Genomic DNA, 21,736 nt, shown 5'->3' on the forward strand with positions numbered 1-21,736 from the left:
CCTCTGGTATTACCGCCATGGACGGAACACCAAGTGTTTTTGTGTAAATGGAAGCAAAGACTGTACCCCAAGTGTCACAGTCCTCCACATGTGGTGCGATCCCCATTGGGAGACAGATAGTCAGAATTCTGTGTTTCTCCACAGGGGTGGTATCTGGAAATACCGCCTCTATTTGAGTTTTTTTCTGTGCTAACCAGAATGGAATTTGTTCCCTTTTAATGGGTACTTTACCTAGACAGGACTGTATGTTCTGTGGTGTGATTTTATTTGTGTTCCCCTGATGAGGGGTCAGCTGTGGAATTTTAATAGCTGGTTGGACTGTTGAAGTCCGCATTACATATTGGACTAGTTGTCTGTGTATTTTAATCAGTTGTTTTAACTGTGTTAAAAGTTCTGTTATTGACATTTTTTCAATGTCTGGATGTGGTGTGTAGCTGGCTAGAACCGGCCACGTTGCTCCTGGTCTACCTAGTGGACCGAGCCTGGTGATGTGATCATTATGTTTTAGGGCGCCTTTAAACCAGAGCAGGTGCTCTTGGTATTTGAGTGGTATTTCCACCTCCTCGAAAGGGGTGTACTCATCCGGAGGTTCCTCTATCTTGTAATAATGGAACTCCTTTGTTACAGCGTTTGCTGCTGGAAAATTTATCCATGAATAGAATACCTCTGTCTGCCGATATTCGTGTGCCTCAATTACGAATATGACTGTACCACCTCTTGGTGTCAGTCCATTTTCTATAAGTTTTAAGGTTATAGTTTTTCTTACGCTGACCGGGATGAGTATTTCACCCGGGTCTTCCTGTACGAGACTTGTGTCTTCCACTAGGAGTTGAGCTTCTATTCTAGCTGTCTCCCTTTCTTCTTCAGTTTCTGACATTTTTCTGTCAAGAAGGGTTTTTGTTGCAGATCAGGTTTCCACGGAAACAAAGATTAGATGCACAATATTTTGGAACACTGTATCCTTCAACGTTGAATAAACCAAAAACCATACATAGGAGTCTCCTCCTACTAAGTTTGGCGGATTTAACCTTTCACCCACTCCAGACGTCTTTGGAGTTTTATGGGAAAAAGGGTCTGTGTGAAAAAGCACGACTGAGTTACTCTAATGTCTTGCGTTAGATTTATCGCCTATCCAAACCTTTGGGCGCCATGTAGTGTAGTTCCTATTATCCCAATAGGCTCTGCTCATTGGAATAATATCTTCTATAGACGTAGGACTGTGGTTAACTAGGTCTTCTACTGACGATATTAGACTTAAAGTTATGTGTGCCAGCTAGCTCAGAGTTCACTAGAAACTTTCTCGAATAGGCAAGGAGGAGTTTAACCTCCCTGGATAGACAAGAAGGGATTTAGTTTCTGACAACCATAGAACATGACAACTTTGCTCTTCCCTAATCAAGAGTATATCTCTAGAGTCGTGTGAAAACAAAAGACAACTATTTTACTCAGTCAGTACGTGCATTCTTAGTTTCACCAGTTTGTAGAGAAAGAAGAGATGGGCGTGCTTCAATAAAAAGATGTTATTTATTGATCAGTCTCTTTTCTCATACAAGATAAATGAATCGCTATTATTGCAATACTTATAGTTAAGTAAAGTGCATACAGTAAAAGCAGAATTATAAAATAATACTGTAAAAGCATTTATATGGTTTCCTAGCCATATGATACTTAAAATGGATAAAAGATATACATACATATATACATTGACTAATCGTTCTCAACTGGTGCTTCTAACTACGCCTACCCCGGTGTACCTGACCAAGCCTAATACTTGGGAGGGAGTAAGTAAGTAGCAGTTTAAGTTAAGTTTGTTTTGCCAAGAATCTGACTCAAGAATTCTCTGTAAGGGGTTAGTCAGTTCAGTACCTGGGATTTAGAAGGCTGGAGGGTTGGTATCTCTGTCTCAGGACTCGATATCCCAGTTACCCGCGAGGGCGGCTGGAAACGCCGGAGGCTGGATTTCTCGGCAGGAGAAAAGGCAGCGTCTCTCTCAGCGCGTCAAAAGGGAGATGCAGCGTCCGTGGGCTTTCTGCATCAGCTGGGCTCTCCGGCAAGTAGCGCTGCTCCAAGCTCGTCACCACCGTGTCTTAGCTTAGGGCAGCGTCGGTATATTTATACCTGAAAGGTGCCGTGTTTGACGTAAGGATGGACATAAGACGTCAGCAAGAATGTCATAAGGACTGGTCGTTCTTACATTCTTTGCAGGAGTTCTCGAGCGAAATCAAAACAATGGCTGCGGGGGATTTCCCAGGTCTGTCGGAGGTTTGATTTGTTTTGAGAACTCGTTGTGCTTTCTAGGGGGCTGAAGGGATAGTGCTTGCTTAATGTGACAGCATGCGCTATGACCTAATCTGCAGACGGGTTTCTGTGCCGGTGTATGGACATTAGTAAATTAATAACCGGACAAGGGTCAGAAATAGGAGTATCAATATAGGTACCTAGATAAACACACTACAGTTGAAATCAGCAACCCAAAGAAATCAGATTTTCGACTATAGTAGCCACATTCACTGTGATTCTGTAGACACTGTCCATTGGTCATCAGGTACATACGTGATTGGGTCAAGTTCACTTTCTGCAAAGTACGTCTCCTCAGGGGCAGAGTACCTTCGAGTAGGCACACTTGTCCCTTTTGATCTCCTCACTGTTGGCTTTTCATATTCAGTATCGCATAGTCGTTTCACCTCAGTCTCTTCTGTGACTGTTTGTGGGATGCGTTTCACAGGTAAACTCTGTCTCAGTCTTTAACGACTTCTCGGCCACCATTCCCTTCAGCGTTCACCCCTGGTCATGTTACTTGGCCCTTCTGCAGGATCAAAGTAATCCTTCACTTGTGCTCTAGTCTGATTTACTGTGGCTACTTGTAGGGAAGTAGGATCTGCTTTCATGGTTAACCCCAACTTTTGCTGGTGTCACTCTGTTTTCAGACTAGTCTGACTGGGATCCTGCTAATCAGGACCCCAGTCTCCATGCTTCCTCCCTAAATTGGACCATGGTGAGGACTTAGGTACCCCCCAGATTGGCTACTGATGTTCCCTTGTAAGCCCCTACTGTATGGTACTAAGGAACCCAGGGCATAGGGATATCAGGGGCACCCATGACCTGAAGCATGAATTATGCTGTGCATGGCAGACCACTCAAATTGTGACTACAGGCCTGCCATTGCAGCCTGTGTAAGCTGGTGCTAGCATCACTTACGACAGATATAGGTTTTCTTATAACTGAGGTCACTGCACTTAAAACCTATAAGTTACCCCTAAGGTAGGCCTTTCAATCCTGAAGGCAGGGTGCTTGGTTATAAGTGTGAGCATGCCCCAGCATGAGCTGGACACCCCTATAATCCCCGGAGTCCATTCTAAATGTAAATGTAAATCCAGTATTTGTAAAGCGCACAGCTACCCGGAGGCATCCCGGTGCTGAGGGCCATCGGGACGATTAAGCGAGCTATTGCCCAGAGTCACATGGTGCTCGGCTGATCTGCCACCAGTTCCGAGTATCGAACCGTGAGGCCCTGCGTCCGGTTTCAGTCGCCCTAGCCGCAGTGCCACACCTCTTTCTCAGGTGTTATAAGTGCATCAGCCATTATGATACATAGAGTGGCCATGCGTCTTTATGCGATGGCTAACTCTAAACTGGCTGTAACAAACCCTGGCATGTTTGGTATCAAACCTGTTGGAATCATACCCCAACACTGTAAACAGTGCTGGAGGTATGGTTCCATGCACTATGTGGCTCCTCCGGGAAGCCCTCCGTGCTCTCAGTACCAGTCTTTCAGAGGCTGACAGCAAGCTGTGGCAGCTGCTGACCACAGACAGGATCCTGTCCTCCTGTTGCTGAGCCAAACTCTTAACACAGGTTTGACCTTCAATCAGTTAGGCCGGGCCATGAATACTAAACAACAAGAGAAATGCCAAAATCAAGCAGGGGAAGGTAGGACGATAGGTTTCCTGTCACAGGTAGGTGTGACCACCTCCCAGAGAGGACTTAGGCCCAGATGTAGGTACAAAATATTTACCGATTCTTAATTACCGAATTTTACCGGTTCGGTAATTAAGAATCGGTAAATATGAAGGGTGGACATGTAGGTCCATCCAGATGTGTATTTTACCGATTCGGTAAAAATCGGTATTTACCGAATCGGTAAATACCGACCGGTAATGCTCCATTCATTCCTATGGGCTTTGAAGCCCATAGGAATGAATGGGGCATTACCGGTCGGTATTTACCGAATCGGTAAATACCGATTTTGACAAGGGTGCAGGGGGTGTCACTTTGACACCCTCTAGCACCCCCAAAAAAGGGTCGGGGGCCATATGGCAGGCATACCTGCCCTAAGGGCAGGTCTGCCTGCCATATGGCACAGGTGTGCATGCACACATGTGCATGCACACCTGAATCGGTATTTCACCATCAAATTGAATTTGATGGTAAAATACCGATTTCTTAGGCCTTGTGGGACTCATAAGAGTCCCACCTACATATCAATTTTACCGAATCTGTAAAAATACCGGTCGGTAAATTTACCGACCGGTATATTTACAGATTCGGTAAAATTACCGATCGGTAAATTTACCGAACGGTAAATTTACCGATTCTGCCCCCTACATGTCAAAATCCTTTTACCGGTCGGTAACGGCCGAATCCGGCCGTTACCGACCGGTAAAACCCTACCTACATCTGGCCCTTAGTGTAGTGGGCTAGGATGGGGGACTTTGCCAGTGCCACTAGACTTCTTTAAAGGGCTCATTTGGTGCCCTCCTTGCCTACTCCAATTGGAACCAGTTCAGGGAGCCGCTGGCTCCTGCTCTAGCATGAAATTTGACAAAGGACATAGGAGTATCCTCCCCACTGCCCAGCCTCTCCTCTGGGAGGGACCCCTGATTCATCCTAACCCTTTCCTTAGAGTACTTAAGGGCTTACCTGTGGGTGGCTCTTCAGATTTGTCATGGGACAAGATTCAGATCTGAAACCATCTCATCTTCAACCGTCTGGACACTTTGGACTTTGTTGGACTTCACTGTGGGAACCGAGATTGCACGGGGAAGACTCCTGCTGCTCCTGATCTCATCGTCCTTCCAGGCTTCTGTGTCATCTGTAATGTAATGTAATGTAAATGTAATGTAATGTAATGTAATGTATGTAAAACATACTTATGTAGCGCGTGCTGTCACCCAGAGGGTATCCTGGCACTTTGACTCAACATACATCACAAGCAGGGAGGGATCACACAGCCCTAGGAAAAAGATGGGACTTCAGCCCCTTTTTAAAAAGAGACAAATCATTCATACTCCTTAATGAAAGAGGAAGGGAATTCCAAAGTTTAGCAGCAGTGAAGCCAAAAGAGCGGCCACCCATCCTTGTCCTCAGAATTCGAGGAACTGACACTAAGTAAGCAGAGTAACCCTGGGCGTAGTTCGCGGAGCCGCACTCCGCGGAGCTACGCGAAGACGCACTTGCACTCCGCGACCTACGCGTAGCTCCGCGGACATGCGTAGTTGCTTGCTAGACCCGTTCGCGCGCCGTTTTCGTCTTCGGGAGCGCGGTGCGCGTGTTCGGGGCGCTGCCTGCATGCTCGAGATGGCTAGCGCGCTAAGTTACCCAAGAGGTTTGTCCCGCCCGCTTGCGTTCCCTTATTTCCTGTTCCGGGTCACAAGTAACGTGTTCGCGTTGTGCAAGACATGTTCGGGAACTCATCATACAAAAGTGCGTGATCGCGCTAAATATCGCGCGAACTTACCCAGGCGGTCGCGACGGGCGGAGCCATCTTGGATTTCACACTCTGGCTATGGTTTTGGGCCTACTTTAGCATCTAGCTCCTATCTCTTCAATCCTGGTCTTTTCACCCACTTTTTCAAACTTTCTTTAGTTATTACCTATCTCTCTCTGTGCCTAGGTTTATATTTTTCATTTTATTTCTACTTTTACAACTTTTTTCAACTTTTCTCTTGTTTTATATTACTTCCTTCTTTTACCTTGCTTCTTCTTTCCCCTACCTTTTTGTCTTGAACTTTTCTTCTCCCCTCCACCCAGAACCATGGTGAAGGGTGCCAGCAGCATCGGTGGCTCAAAGGGCAAGGCGGCTGTGCCCAAAAAAAAACGGCTGCCTTGCGGCAGAATGCACCCCGCAGGAGTGACGGCCCGCCAACTTTTTGGGGAGGAGGAGGTGGCTGCCCTGGTCTTTTTTATCCAGCGCCACCTCCCCTTGACCTTGGCAGCAGGCGGCAGGCCCGGCTCCGGCTACCGTATTGAAGAGCGTCTCCGGCGGTGGGCGAAGGTGCGCCGGGCAGTCTTCCGCTGCTCCGGTATCCGGCGTACCCACCATCAGCTGTCCCACCGCTGGGCCGACATTTTGGACCGGGAGCAGGACCTGTTGGACCTGCTTGGTGTCGAGGTTGTGGGTCTTGGTGAGTGGCTACCCAAAAAAAAAAAGTGTGTGTGTGTATATATATATATATATATATATATATATATATATATATAGTAGTATAAATATTGTTATTGTATCTTTCTAAATCTTGGCTGAATAAGTAACGTGATGACTGTTGCTCCTAGTTACATTTCCGATGTATTCCGTTATATCTACTGTAATTGTATGACACTGTTCTTCTTCACTGACTCTTGCGTGTTATTTCAACTTGGCGCTAGCTGTTGCTGTTTATTGATGTGACATTTTCTTTATTGTAGAGAACTGAAGTTAGTTAATGCTATTAATAGAGTCTTGTCCTTCCTTTGTCCGTCAGTGAAATAGCGGTGGATGGATAATTGTACGTAGTTTGCATATTGTAGCATTTTTTTCACGGGCTTCTCTTCTGCATGAATCCTCCTCTGGCAATGAATGCTAAAGTTACTTTGTTCTTCTTACCTCAGCCAGGGCCGGCTTTAGGCATGTGCAAGCTGTGCAACTGCACAGGGCCACCAAACTTCAGGGGCCACCACACCAATATATATCCTTAATTTAATAATCCTCTGAGGATGGATACATATTTGCGTGGCGGCCCCTGGCAGGGATTTGGTGCCTCCGGCTCTGTTCCACTTCCAAACACCCTGACTCCCCCTCTTCACTGGCCTCCGTCCTCCGCCCGACCTCCTCTTCCGGGGCCCCCTACCTACGCTCCCTGCCCAGGACCACCATGAGCCTAGAGCCACCCCTGCCTCAGCCCTCCATAGAACTGATGTAGTTTGTTTAATGAGTGGGTAGGCTTGGCAGCAGTAGCATTCAGTCAGTAGCAGAACAAAATATGATGCAACGAACGTACAATTTCGTGTATGCACAAAGTTTCTGCATGTCTCCTCCTTGTGATCTATGCATTTTGCTGGCAAAAATGAAAAAGAAATGACTACTCACAGATAATTGATTACCCCATTCTTGAATCTTGAATCGGTGGTGTTGTTCAGGTGTTACTGCCTCTGTGTTACTTAGTAATCTGCAATCAGAATGTTTATGGAACATTTGATTTGTTTTCTCCAAGTATACAGTCAGTGAATCCTGCAAGGCAGTAGTCATTTGGTAGATCAATGTTTGTTTCTTTTAATGTTCTAGCAGTGGTTTTTGATTTGAAATGATGTCTATGTTTCACAGCACTCAATGTTTTTCTCTTTGTTTATTATTTCTTACATGAACCACAGAACCCAGGGGCAAGCAGAAGGCTGGGACCGAGTCGGCGGGTGAACCACCACAGGCACAGAGCTCCTCTACTGAGGATCCTGCTGCTGTCCCCAGTAAGTCCAACAGTGCTTTCTTTTGGAACAATGATATTTCCCTAACTTTTATAACGGAGCTTTTTTTTTTTTCAACCGATTAATTACATTTACTTCCTAAAGAAATTTTGACTCTTTAGTTAAGGTATTAATCTTTTCCATAAATATGTGATAAAAATTAGAATAGCTGTAGGCACAGGGTCCACTCCTGTCTTATGCTTTTTCCTCTGTAATGTCTCTGCTTTGGCAATTGACACCAACCAAGTATGCATCCAGATGTTGGTCTAGTATTTTGTAAACGTTAGTATACCACTAGTAGTCTTGTGGGAATTCTATCTTCTATGGAGTCATATACATATCACATAACTATGCATGCACCAGAAAATTGGATGTTGGTGCTGATAGGCAGGTTGGACCTTACTTACACCTCAGTCACAGAACTCTGAGGAACACACAATTCACTGAACGACAACCTATATGGGCTCAGTCATTGGTCAATTATTCAATTATCACACTCCTGAACCCCAATACCAAGATGCCCAATGCTTTTATTACACAATCCATAACCTAAGTAACCCCCTTTTGCTCACTCACTCGTGTAAGTCTACAAGACAACAGACACTGAAAATAAACTTCAGAGTCAAAGTGGTACTTCAAAAGCTTTATTTTGTTAGAAGTAAGTAAGTAACATCAATGTTTTTAAGTTGTTCTGTGAAATACGTCGAGGGGCCCACCAGAAAAAATCCAGAGTTAAAAAAGGCTGAATAAAGTAATCAACATTTGTACAGCTACTAGTGCACGATAGGGAAATGTGGGAAATGTCGGAGACCCCTCACCATTGAACGTATACTGGTTACATATGCCTCTTTTTGGTAAGCTCTGGAAATGTCAGCTTCGTAGAAGGAAATCTTCTCATCTGCCGAAAATTAATGACAAAAGTGGTGCACGTTAGACAGTATGAAATACATTTAGGCAAGTTTTATGCAGCCATGCTAAAAAAAAGTTGTAACCTGTAAGCAAACTCGATTCCACAATCCACATACAAAACGTAAATACGGGCCCTTTTATTTTCCAACCTCTTCAGGTGTATGCATTGAACAATCATGTTGCCTCAAAGGCGTCTTCTACTGCGCAACAAGCTGCGAGGTAGCATGCGCAAAATTGGATACATTGATGTACAAAGGTTACATAGTTCACTTCAAATTCCAAAGGACTAGAGTAGCAGTACAGATGAGATGAGCTTGGGTACCATACCATAACAAATGAATGCTAATATGTGTAGTGACTCTGCTGTACTATGCAATGTGGACTACTACTGATTACGTACGTTGTACTTAACTGTTTTGCAGAACTCCATTCTTGGTGAACAAGTACAATGGGGGCTGTGCATCCATCTAAAAAGGTGTACTTATTTTTATAGGTGCAGAACCCGTACCATCCACCAGTGCCGACGGGGACAGCGGCGCAGCGTCAGCGATCCCGGAGGGGACAGGAGGATCAGAGGCACCTACACCAGCACCAGCAGCAGTGGGGGAGGAGCCAACAGCGGTGGGCGATGGTAAGTTACATTCAATAGTGATCCGCATTACTTGGTGGGAGGGGAAAACTTCCTCACTGTACTCTGAGAATTAAGAACTTGAAGTTCTACTGGACAATATATGACGCCACCTTTACTTGTCATTACCGTGCTTAGCATTACCACTACAGTAATGCAGGTGGCTGATAGCAGTCGGATGCATGGGTTGTTGTTGAAGCATGGAAAGGGGAAAACACAGCTGCCTGCGTGTTTGGGAGACACACCCAATATCGGTGGTTAGTGGATAGTCTCAGCAGCAGCGGTGTTTTGGTCAAACCCAAAGGCAAGGGAAGGAGGGGACGACTGGATGCATGGGTCGTTGCTGGTGAAACACAAACCAAATAAGGTTTGTTGCGCGATATAAAGAATGATAGTCTCTACTAGACATTTACTACTAGCTGCCCCCTGTTAATTAATGTTAGTTTGAGACTGTTCCCGCCTTCCCGGAAGCAGAGTATATAATATAAAACGAGATATCAAAAAGACAGGTGTTCGTTCGTATGTGTGTGACCGTTGAAGTACACCCATGCTACTAGGGCAGGCATAATGCCGTGCCAAAAAGTCCAACAAATAAATTATAAAGGCCGTAGAATGTTCAAGATAGATGCAACACAATTTTTTGTACTCAGCTTGCTTGCTAGTGCTACTGTGCCACTATGTGTTGAATCAATTTTGTGTTCTTGATTTGCTGGGATTTTGGATTACAACAATTCTGTTTCTTTCTTTATAGTTACTCCTTCAAAACGAACAAGGAAGGAGTTGGCAGTCCGGGCCCGGCAGCGGAAACTGCAGGCCATCGTTGAGGCCTACCGCCGGCTGGTGGCTCAGGCCGAGGAGGAGGAGGAGGAGGAGGCGGCGGCAGCAGCTGCTGCCTCTTCCAATGCCCCGGCCCCCAAGCCTGCAGGAGTACGTCGCCGTGGTCAGGCAGCCGCCCGCCGCCGAATTTTTACATCATCGGCGGCCCCCCCACAACATGCGTGCCAATGTAGGTGCCGGGAATTTCAACAAAAGATTCTTCGCCGGGTAGCGAGGCTTGAGGAGGAGCGGGTGAAGCTTGAGGATGGAATAGAGGAGCGGGTGAAGCTCATTGTGGACAAACACATGAAAGCCCGCCGGCTTTGAGATGGACCCTGTTTGTTTGCCCCTTTTTCAATCCTTTTGTTGGTGGGTGAGATTTGGATGTTGGGGTTTACATTTAACTTTGAAATTTGGTTGGGGTTAGGGGAGGGTAGGGACAGCTGTGGGGTAAGATTTTATATATATTTTATTTTTGTATCATCTTTCTTTATATTATGTTAAAATAAAAATGAGACACAAAGTTATTTTCCAAAGAAAACATTTGAAGTTCATTTGTGTTTGTTGGAGGGGTGGAGGGGGGACTGTTTCACCAAATAATGTACGTTGTGCAACATCGCAACGTTTAATTGGCCATGCAGGTCAGGGGACAGTGCTTTCGAATAAAAAAATATATTGGCCACATCTTTAACATGCAGACAGATAGATGCGGTAAACCCTCATCGAGTTATATTTGTAGTATTAGAAGAACTACCAGTCTGTCTTGCGTTATACCTCACAGCAAACTTATCTTACCTGTGATTGCTGATGATGAAGTGGGCTGCATTTGTTTCCCAAGACAATGGATAAGAATCTGTTGTTCTGAACTTCTGTGATAGTAGTAGTAGACAGACCCTGCCAGTAGCATTTTGAGACAAAAAGAAAGAGGCAGTCATTTGCGTGATAGACAATGTGGGGGTAGTATAAGTATTAAGTACAGTACATTACACGACTGACCCAATACAATTTTGCAACTGCTAAACTGAAACAAAACAATGGTTTTGGGGACTGAAAAGTAAGTGCAAGAGAAGATAAGAAGTTCAACTGTAGTTGTAGTACTCACGTCAACGTCAAACTTTTCTAGATCATAATGCTGTAAACTTAAACCCAAACAATGACGCCAATTCATTACGTATTCGTTGTTTGATGGTAATGGTAAATTATTTGGCATTATACACAGAGCTTGAGTTGGGAAGCAGAAGAAGATCCCGGCCATGCCTTGTTGAAATTACACTATTGTTGCTTTCACCACATCTGCCCCAGCAAGCGCGTGATCAAATTGTTGGTGTATATTTAATGTAACAAACATCGCACCTCAATGAAACCACGCAGCCGGGGGAAGAGGGTTAGGGTTTGTTGAATGGATGGGTACGGGGGTTTTGGGAAAGGTTTGAGAAAGAAAAACAGTACGCATGTAGACAACAAAAGCAAAACAATGAAGACGATGATTTATGATGTTGAATTTGATCCACTAGCCAATGAATGTAAGGAATAAACGTAGAAACAGGATACGCTGAATATCATTCTTGGTTTCCCACCATCCAATTGCTTGATGATGATGATTAGTGGTAATGGTGAGTAGATGCTCATAGTACAATAGCAGTGGGTGAAAAACGTCCAGCCTGTGTGGATTGAAAAAGAAAAGGCAAATACAAAAGAATGTGAATGACCTAAACAAAGTGTATTTGAAATACAGTGAAGATCAAAAAAATAATACAAGCGGAGTAGTCGTAAAGAGAGGACTTTCAGACTGAGGCGGCTTCGATACAATATGTTATGTATAAGTCTACTAGTTGCACATCATTATTAATCTAGAAGTACAAGAAAAGATAGGAGCCAGCACAGAACAGACCCACGACACAGGGTCGCCAGTAACACAAACTGCATTTACCTAACAATTTGACTGAGCCAGAGAAAGGGGCAAAAAAATTAAAAAAGCAACCTAGCGTTTTCAAAATTAATCAACAAAATCAATGCCTCATTCTCAGTCACCAATCATACCACTATTGTACTGTACCACTGCACAGTGCACACACATGAAGTAGCCTGGGTCTACTGTGCTGTGCCTCTTATTTGTATTTACCTTGTATTCCACTCCAAGAAAGATCGTACATTAATCAGCTCAGATCCAACTGCCTGACAGCGTGCAAAGATATGTGTGGTGTCACCATCATTATCAGGTGTGGCACGTCTAGTCCAACAGCAACAGCAACTCAGTCTACTCTGTAGTGAGTGACTACGAACGATAAATTAAGTCCTGACTGCGCCTGTAGTAGTAGGATCACAAGTGCGTAAATAAATTTTATATTATTAAATAACATGGAAAAATTGGCCATCCCATCACGTGAGTCTGAAGTTACTAGTATACTTCAATTCCATGCACATTTGCTCAGAGTCAGCTAAACATCCTATGCAATGCATTGCATCATTCATTTAATATACCTGTCTTGCTCTTGTCTTTCACTGTCAGATGATTGATCACAGATGCTGCCGAGCCTTTTAAAAGTAATGACGACGAGTCACAACAAGTTGACTTCAGTTGTGGATGCCTGCTCAAGTATTGACACTGAAGAGTCGTCTATGAATGCCTGCAGACAGAGGTGGTAGCCTTAAGAGTAAGACAGTGATGAGTTGCAGATTTCAAATGATATAGAGGATGGCTGTAGTCATGACTGTACGGTTCGCTTGTTATGGAGGGACTGTTAGAGGCTACATTATTGTACTATACTCCATCTACAACATCCAATGTATGGCTGGCAAGATGGAATTGTATTGACTTGAGTGGGAGTCAAGAAGATGGAGCAAGACTCTGAGGGGTGCTGCAGTCAACAAATGCACAGGCGTGCAACTCCAGTAGGTAAATAAAAAGATACAGTGAAAATAAATGCACAGGCGTGCAACTCCAGTAGGTACATAAAAAGAATCAGTGGTGGGGATGGATTTGGTTGTGGTTTTTATTTGCAGTTTAGCACCAGAAAGCCATTGTTAATAAGAAAATAACACAAATAAAGGAAGGGAGAAAGTAACAATTTAAAAGCCTAGTTGTCAGGGAAGAGGAGCTCGTCCTCAAACTCTGTGCGTTCGGACAGAAGTAGGTCATGTAACCCAGTAGTGAGGAGGTCTTCGGACTCGCTTTCTTCATCCTGCTCTGATTCACGTACTTTATAGTCTGGTGGTATGAAGTGTTGATTCATTTTTATCATTGTCAGCCTCTCCACGCTTTTGGGGGAGAGACTAGTCCTTTTCGATATCACAACGGCACCAGCAGCACTGAAAACCCGCTCAGAAGAGACACTGGCTACAGGACAAGCCAGATACTTTATCGCCAGCCTGCTCAGCACTGTCTCCTTCTTTCATACCAATAGACCAATGGGCTTTGCTCCATGAACACCTCTGTTGTGTCATCCAGATAGGCCTGAACCATCCGCTCAGTGTTCATTGGGGCTCGGCTTTGCTGGTCCTCTTTCCCCTTTGCAACAGCAACGGACTTACCCATCCCTTTCTATAGAAAAAAAGCAGTTATGCTTTTGGTTGGGTCTGCTGAATCAGATCGTGTAGGTGCTGCTTTTGGTACTGTTGGTGCCTGCTGGAAAGCAGACGCACTGCTCTCATGCTCTGAAGAACTTGCGTCAGGAGTACTTTGACTGGCCTGGGCTGGCACTGGCAGGCCTTTAAGTAACAGCCGTTCAGTTTCTAAATCATTAGCTTCCGCAGCTATGGAAGTTTTGTACTTGGCAACATCCTCATCTGAAAAAGGAATTACTGCGCTACTGCTGACAAATATTTTGTACCGTGGATCCAACATTGTTGCAGTTATGTAATGTTCACCTGACACAATCATTTGAAGCCTTGCGTTTACAGATAAGCGGTTGGCTAAGGCCTTGGCCAAGGTATATGCATCAACTTTTTGTTCGTCACCTTCGTATGTTTCACAGACCTCCTTCAACTGTTGCTCAAGCATGTACAACAATGGGATGGCTTGGCCCATAGTACAGTCCTCCCTGCTAACTGCACGTGTGAAGACCTCAAAGGGTAGTAGCATCTCTGTGATGCATTTAATGAGGTCCCACTGCCACATCTCAATGGTCAGGGCTTTAAGATTAACACTAGGATCCCCTAATCTTCTTGACATGACATAAGCATTCAGTGGTATGTACTGCTCAAAGAGACGCTCAAGCATGAAATAAGTAGAGTTCCAACGTGTTGGGACCTCCTGGATCAGTGCTTTGACTGGCAATTTATGCTCACGCTGAATGACCCGTAGCAGCTTCCGTCCTTTAAAAGAATGGTTAAAGTGCGTGCATATTCTTCTGCAGATGGCCAGTATGTTGCTGACTTTGGCTTCAGTTTTCAGAAAGTCTTGCACGACTAAGTTAATGCAGTGTGCCAAACAGGGTACCCTGAAATAATGTCCTTCTCTCATTGCCTTCACTACATTACTGCCATTGTCGGTGGCAACAAAACCAATCTTAAGGCCTCTTGGTTTCAGCCATTCAAAGACCTTGGTGTTAAACTCAGACAAAATGTTTTCAGCAGTATGACTTTTCTCCATAGCAAACATGGCTACAGTTGCATGTCTGCGCGTATCATTAAAAATCCCAGCAACGTCAAGGAGGCCTGAAGTTAACTTGTCTTTAACACCTACATAAGAGATCCAGTGTGCGGTGATGCACATGAAATCTGTAGCATCGCAACTGCTCCACATGTCTGTTGTCAGGTGGATACAATGGACAACACTCTGTTGTAAGGCTTTCCCAATCAATTCCAGCACTTCGTGGTGTAGTGCTGGAACAGCAACTCGGGCAAAATAGTAGCGACTGGGAACGTTCCATTTTGGGCAGAGGGTTGCCACTCATTTCCGAAATCCCACAGCCTCAACAAATGAAAATGGGAGAAGGTCCAGTGCCAACATTTTTGCAAGTTTCGCATTGTACAAACGTGCTATTGGGTGGTTCCGCTCGTACTTTCCCTCCTGCCTAAACATGCTAGTAATGGTGACTTGCTTTGTATTTCTTTCAGTTATGCTAGACGGACCACCTTGCATCGCAGACTTTGCACTCCTTGGTGTCTCCAGCTGACTCTGGTGCCACTGAGAAGTTGCTGATGCGGAGGATGTGGACTTTACCACTCCAGTGCTGGTGACAGGGCTCATTTGTGTACCACTCCCAGATAGAAGGTCATCGTCTCCCTCTTCTTCTACCTCCTGGTCAACCATGAGTGGACCTTGTAGCACTGTATCCCCACCAACACCAGTGCTCACATTTTTTAAGCTTGCAAGGTGGTTCTCCCACCTGATTAAGTGTGTTTTTTTCAAATGGGTCGTTTGGCCTCCAGTACCATAGTTTGTACCAATCTTACCACGACTAACATTGACATGACAAATGGTGCATACAGCAATGTTCTCCTGAACTGGGTGAACCGTAAAGAAGTCCCACACTGGGGAGGTAAACTTTTGTCTCCTGCCATAGGAAGAGGAGGACCCACTTCCAATGCCGGATGGACTGGAGGATTGTTGAATTTCCCTATGTGACAGCTCAGTCCTAGTACTGCCACTACCTCCTTCTGTTGAAGTGGCACTTCTGCTGGATGTCCGATGCTGCCGGGCCTTCGCTGATGAAAAAATGGGAGCTGGTGTTACTTTGGGTGTTGAGTGTGTAGGAGTTATGCGTGCTACCTGCTCATCACTAATCGCAGCATTTCTGGATAGGGTGAAAATGTTGGTCTCTACATCCTCTGCACCAGGAATAACGCTCGTGATGATGACAGTGTCAGACCCGTCTTTATCACCAGCAGTATCCTGCTCACCTACATCGACCTCCATAAGTTCAAGCCTTGCTGGAAACTTCCTTTTTCCTAGCCTGGTCTTGGGATGTCTCTCCTTTGAATGCTCAGATAGTTGTGGCTGCCAATCCTTATCAAGGTCATCGGAAGGGATGCTTGGCGAAGAACTCGATGCACTAACCCTCCTTTCCCTTGGTGAATTGAAAGACAATAGATCACCTCCAGAAGTGGCTTCCTCTTCTTCTTGCTCGGAATGAGGCTCTACTTCCTGAACTGCCCCGACTTCGGGAGGAACAACTACTACTATTGTGTGCGGAGATGGTGGTTGTTGTTCTTGACGAAGTACTATTGCGGGCTGTGGTTCTTCAACAACTACTATTGTGGGATTTGGTTGTTGTTGTTGAACAACTCCAATTGCGGGCGGTGGTTGTGGTTGTTCAACAACTGTTGCGGGCGGTGGTTGTGGTTGTTCAACAACTGTTGCGGGAAGTGGTTGTGGGTGAACAACTCCTATTGCGGGCGGTGGTTGTGGTTGTTGAACATCTACTGCTGGCGGTGGTTGTTGAGCACTTCCATCTTGCGTGGATTGTGTACTACTTTGAGACAGCGATAAGTTTAGTTCAGGCTCAGTATCACTGCTTGCAAACATTAGGCTGGCTACCTCTTCGACCCTCATCATGTGCTTGGCCCTGGGTTGGTGGGTTGCCCCCACTAATGCGGGTGTGCTGGTCCCAGCTTGCACCCCAGACACCGCTGCTGCAGGCGTACCTTTTAGGGTCCCAAAAAAGGTTTTGGAGTCCATACCAGACTTAAGTGACACTTCCTTCTTCTGTTCCTTCTTCTCAGCAACTTTCTTGGTGGTGGAGGACCTGGTAGCTTTCTTAGGGCCCATCTTCTTCTGATGTCAGCACACAGCAGCACAAATTGCAGAGATGTCTGGTCAGATGAGTCACACACCACACGTGGCGTACAACTGAAGGACGTCAGTCTGGCAGTAGAACGGGCGATGGATGAAAAAACAACCAGCACCTCCTCAGTCTTTTTTTGTGCACCTACAAGCAAAGAAGGCAGAACAACATCAGTCAAACAAGCAGTAAGCCAACATGAACAATTGAAAGACACACAGGCCAATGTATAAAAGACAAAACAGAAGACTAATACTACCAGTCCAGCACCACAGCTCCAAGCCACATGAAGTCCAGAAAGAACCAATAAAGTCAAGCAGGCCTATATATACCAATATGGACAGAAAAAGGAGGATGCCTGCTGCACATGACAGGTTAATGCAAGGAATAAAAATACCCCATGGCTAAGAGGTTGTAAACCTACACCGCAAAAACACATACAAAGGCATACATTTATTAATACACCCCTGACCAGACAACACATTTTGGAATGCAATACCATACACACATGCCCTAATGATGTTAATTGAATACACCGAATGGAAACAGCTACATAAAGGCAGCACCCCCGCTAACTACTACCTCTGGGACTCTGGCCTACTGTCAGATCAGACCAAAAGCTGGGAGGCCAATGATAAATGCACAAAGGAAGTACCTACAAAATGGCCGCCACCACATGGCCTGGACAACCCCAGCAACATGAAAAGAAAGAGAAAAGAGAAGACAGACAATAAATGCCTATGGGAAAGGGACAATGCTTTGTTTTGCTTCACAAAGTAGCTGCACCGCTGCCCACGTGGTCAGCCCACCCACAAACCAGAAGACAGACACAGGAATTGTTCCAGGCTCCAAAAACTACAACCAAATGACAACTTCAGTTTTTTTTGGGTGCACAAGAAACACATGCAACATTTTCGAGAAACTTTTATGCAACTCGGGACATATTGTTCGCGAGAATGCAAAATCGGCGTGTTCGGCAGCGCGAATGGAATAAAACGTCGTTATCGCATTCCCGAGCAAGTACATTGAGCGCGCGAACAAGACAAAAAATGTAATGTCGCGTGTCAAGAGTTGATTAACTTTAATGCACCTATGGCTATGAGTAGTAGTACCTCTGCCCAACTGCCAGAATAGTCAAAAACATTGGATGCCTATGGCAAAAGCACAAAGGAAGGACACACAAAATGGCCGCCACCATAGGGCCTGGCCACCAACAACAACATGGAAAAATCACAAAGGATGTATACACAAAATGGCCTCCAACACATGGCCTGGCCACCAACAACAACATGGCAAAATCACAAAGGAAGCATACACAAAATGGCCGCCACCACATGGCCTGGCCACCAACAACAACATGAAAAGAAAGAGAAGGCAGACAATAATGCCTATGGCAAAGGGACAATGCTTCACAAAATGGACACACCACACCACCGCCCAAATTGGTCACCCCACCCATAAACAAGAAATCATTACATAGAGGACAGAAAATGGAAGTGGTCCATGCTCCAAAAAGAGAAAACTACAACCAAATGACAACATAACATAAATGAGGACTTTTTGTAGCACAAGAAACACATTAAACATTTTCGGCGTGTTCGGCAGCGCGAATGGAATAAAATGTCGTTTTCGCGTTCCCGAGCAAGTACATTGAGTGCGCGAACAAGACAAAAAATGTAAGGGCACGTTCTCACACTGTGCGAAGTTACCAAAACTACCCAAGCTGTATTCCTAGGGTTATCTAATGGCAGAAATTGACAGAGTATTTAAACACACCCAAAACCTGAAATACCCCACACATAAAAATAAGATTTTCTACATCAATCCAAGCCATCCATGATGTTCAAATTAAGGGTACACCACAAAAACAGTTGATTAACTTTCATGACCCTATGAGTAGTACCTCTGGCCTACTGGCAGAGTAGGCCACAAGGTTGGAGGCCTATGGCAAGAGCAAAGTGGCTGGAAACATAAAATGGCCGCCAACACATGGCCAGGCCAACCACAGAAAGTTAATACAATGAACTCAAGCATGCCTACACACTAACTACATGGAGTACTAGGGTCAGCTATTGGCTTAAAAAATAAAAACAATTTTAAATTCCACAAACAGAAATTCCACAACAGACATTGCTATTGCATAATGAACATAATCCAATGCCATCCATGATGTTTGTTTACAAACTGGAATAAAAATTTAAACACAGACTACAGAAACATGATTGGACCCATGGGTACCTCTCTATGTAGCCTGGATGAAATTTAAAAAAAAAAATACAAGTTGGGACCTCATAAAAGTACAGGCCTCCCTCAATAATTTAATTCCAGGATTGAATACTGTAGTTAAAAAAAAAATCAAATCAAACAAACACAAGTCTACATCATACTCACTCATACATTACACAAACTTACTTGAAAAAGAGAATTCCAAATCCAAAAGTCCTCAATAAATCCAAGAAAAATCAGTAATGCAGCCAACACACACAGAAAGTGATCCTTCCAGCTCAAAATCCAAAGGAAAGTGAGCACCACATGGACAAAGCACTGGGAGGAGCCTGGTGGACAGGAACAGGAAGTTGTAAACTCAAGGGCTCTTCCTCCATCCTCCTTACTCTTCAAAACAAGAGTATAAACAAAAAGAGGACTCCTTCCCCCCCAAAAAATACAGCCAAAGGTACAACTTTAAGGTTTTTTTTCATTTTTTTGCTAACCAAAATGGTAATTTATTATGGTTTTAACATGCTCGCGAGTTATTCTGTGCAAGAATGCAGTTTCTGCGTGTTCGGCAACTCGATCTTACCAACAAGCATCCTCGCGCATACTTATGACGCTATCGCGCATCCAAATGACGTTATCGCGTTCACACAGTCGCACGGGATTGTGCGAGAGTGTTTACAAACATGGTGGCACACGTGACCGGGAAAAAGCGAACGCAGAACCAAGGTAAGCCATTGCCGCGCACGCGATAATGTTATTCAGCGCGCAAGAACTACGCTACGCACCGGATCGCGGAGTAATCGACAGCTTCGCGTTCTCCTTGGAACGCGGAGTTGCCGAAACTCCGCAAGCTCCGCGAACGGAGCGTAGTTCTTCGCCCAGGGTTAAAGCAGAGGAGGAGCGAAGGAGTCTGGCTGCCGAGTACCATGTGAATAAATTCTGAAGAGCCATAGGCCCCAGGCCATGAAGTGCCCTAAAGACGCCTTAAAGCAGACCCGCTGATGTATAGGCATCCAATGAAGGTCCCTGAGTGCCAAAGAAGAAGAGGCTGAGCACACGTGCGAAAGGGCCAGCCTGGCTGCCATATTCTGGATCCGCTGCAATTGTCTAATCAGGGAGACAGAGCCGCCTAGAAGCAGTGCATTGCAGTAGTCAAGTCTACTGAGTATAATACTACGCACTACTTCAGGTCTGGCCAACGCAGGCAACATAGGGAGAATGTTACGCAACATTCGTAACAGCATCATACAGGTGCTGATGGTCTTATTCACGAAGGCATCCAACTGGAGATGTGGCCAAAGATAACGCCCAGATTGCGAGCAGCATCCGCAGCTTCGACAGTGACCAAGGTAGCAGGAGGCCAAAAGTCCGCAGGCAGAGGGCGAGGAATTTTATCCAGTGAGCAGTACAATGCCTCTGTCTTTGATCCATTGAACTGGAGAGAATTATATCTCAACCAGTCCAAAGTGGGGGGGCGTGGCCAAGCAGCATGGCCGACAGGACGTGAGCTCCACCAGCTCTCGTCCTGCGGACCCAGATATCCTGCATATTTGTCCTACCTGGGCTGTTTTTTGCCTGATTCGGGGGCCAGAAGCTCCTCTCACACTGGGGGGCCCCCTTCCCGGAAAACCACCGGCAGACATCCGGTGGTTGCCCCGGAGGCGGTGCTGGCGCTCTGAGGGCCGGACCTCTGCGTACGTGAGGCCGGGGTCTGCGGCCTGTACCGGAGCCGTGTTGCGGGGGCGGACCGGCCTTGCGGCACTCCCAGGTGGTCGAGAAGCCGACTGAGGGACGGCGGAGCCCGATCCCATCTGGGGCTCCGCCTTGGAAGAGATCGTGTGTGGCTGGTGGACCTGTGGACGGCCTCTGCTGCCCGGCTTCGTCCTGGATCCGGAGGGGAGGGACGCGGCGGCCGCCCTTCCCCCAGGCGCTGCTTGAAGAACGGAGCGGGAGCCTCCCGCTCGGGTGAGCGCTCCTTGGAGGAGATCTCCTCTGTCTTTTGGGGCCCTGGGGAGCTGGCCTGGAGCCTGTGGCGGCCAAGGTGTGCGAGGCATTGCGGGACATACGAGATCGGATCTGCGCCCCACCCCACTGAGCCGCCATCTTTCTCCTACGCCGAGGCAGCCGTTCACCACAACAAACGGGCTTGTCACCCAGAGGCCCGCTGCCCCGTGCTGGCCCACCACCATAGGCACATTGTTGGCGAGAGCCCTGGAGGTTTGGGAGGCCGTACTTGTGGGCATAGGGGTGAGTGACTGCAACTCGGGCTCCCCGCTCCTCACGAGGGGCCTGCCTCTTGCGCTGGCCTGCTTGCCTCGGGCCCCACCACCTGACCGGCGGAGACCGTATGTGCGGCTGACTTTGCTGCCTACCATCCTGCGGGCCCCAATCCTCTCTTGGGTGCCTTCTGCGGAGTCGGACTGTCGCTCCAGATTGCCCCTGCAGTAGCTGCTGCCCTGGTGGGGGAGAGCGAACCCTGCGCCCCTGGTTGAGGCTGAGTGGACTTGCTTGGGACACAACACTGGCAATACTGGCCTTCCCGGGCACCCCCCTGTATTGCCGCAGCCTGGAGCTGCCTAGAGGTGAGATCTGGTGTATGGCATTTATGATTTGAGGAGCGAACTGGAGGCATGCGCCTGGGCAGCGGTGGCTGAGTGAGGTCCTTGGCGATCCACTGGAGGGATTGATGAGACTTCTAACTGCTGGCAATGCGCAAGGATAGGAT

The 21,736-nt window shown here is 46.2% G+C and overlaps 1 long non-coding RNA gene across 1 annotated transcript; it reads left to right on the forward strand.

Moving 5' to 3' along the window:
• Nucleotides 1-6,656: 6,656 nt before the first annotated feature.
• LOC144825034 (uncharacterized) lies at nucleotides 6,657-10,315 on the forward strand. The gene is made up of 3 exons (XR_013609246.1): nucleotides 6,657-7,719; nucleotides 9,119-9,256; nucleotides 10,005-10,315. It is a non-coding gene; the product is annotated as an uncharacterized LOC144825034 (long non-coding RNA).
• The last annotated feature ends 11,421 nt before the right edge of the window (nucleotides 10,316-21,736 follow it).

The sequence above is a fragment of the Lissotriton helveticus genome, chromosome 3_1 (assembly GCF_964261635.1).
Source record: "Lissotriton helveticus chromosome 3_1, aLisHel1.1, whole genome shotgun sequence".
Taxonomy (NCBI): Eukaryota; Metazoa; Chordata; class Amphibia; order Caudata; family Salamandridae; genus Lissotriton; species Lissotriton helveticus.